Source organism: Buceros rhinoceros, unplaced genomic scaffold, assembly GCF_000710305.1.
Source record: "Buceros rhinoceros silvestris isolate BGI_N320 unplaced genomic scaffold, ASM71030v1 scaffold27176, whole genome shotgun sequence".
Classification (NCBI taxonomy): Eukaryota; Metazoa; Chordata; class Aves; order Bucerotiformes; family Bucerotidae; genus Buceros; species Buceros rhinoceros.
In genome coordinates this window covers 514-1,320 of record NW_010417341.1, presented here as the reverse complement: position 1 = coordinate 1,320, position 807 = coordinate 514, and the positions used below count along the sequence as shown (strand labels likewise).

At 66.4% G+C, this 807-nt stretch overlaps 1 protein-coding gene across 1 annotated transcript in view; it reads left to right on the top strand.

Moving 5' to 3' along the window:
- The window catches only part of TMEM173 (transmembrane protein 173), a gene marked incomplete at both ends in the record, with an annotated part of 5,312 nt that overhangs the window by 4,035 nt on the left and 470 nt on the right, over positions 1-807 (top strand). The gene's annotated exons all lie outside the window — the stretch shown is intronic.

Genomic DNA, 807 nt, shown 5'->3' with positions numbered 1-807 from the left:
GCCCAGGGCAGTGGTGGAGTCCCCATCCCTGGAGGGGTTTCCCAGCCGTGTGGAGGTGCTGCTGAGGGACAGGGGGGACCTGGCAGGGCAGGGGGACTCCATGAGCTTAAAGGTCTCTTCAGCCCAGACGGGTCTGCAGTTCTCTGCAGGCCGGATCTGTGCAGCCTCGGCTGACGTTCCTGCTCAGGGGGTCACTGGGGGTCGCTGCTGTGGCGGGAGGAAGGGGCTGCCTCCCAGCACAGAAGTGCCCCTTGCTGCGGGTCTGAGAGGAGCGGGGAGGATGCTGGCAGAGCTGGTCCCTGCTGAAGTCCCCGAAGGCACCTGAGACAAAGTCTTGCGCTGGGGCAGCTCGAACGCTCCCTCGAGCATTAAGTAGGAGCCGGGCCTTCCAGGGGAAGCAGCAGCTCCCGGATGTTCCTGGGAGACATGGCGGGGCCGTCAGGTGCCCCCCAGCAGTGGGAGGGGTGTACCAGCGGGTGCTGGCTCGGTGGCTTCCCCTTCTTCCCTTCCCTCGGTCTGCCGTCTCCTCCGCCCCACTGGAGCAGTGGGGGTTGACAGCAGCTTGCTGCTGCTCCTGAAGCGAGCCTTCCAGGGGAAGCAGCAGCTCCCGGATGTTCCTGGGAGACATGGCGGGGCCGTCAGGTGCCCCCCAGCAGTGGGAGGGGTGTACCAGCGGGTGCTGGCTCGGTGGCTTCCCCTTCTTCCCTTCCCTCGGTCTGCCGTCTCCTCCGCCCCACTGGAGCAGTGGGGGTTGACAGCAGCTTGCTGCTGCTCCTGAAGCGAATCCCACTGCTCCCAGGGGAGACT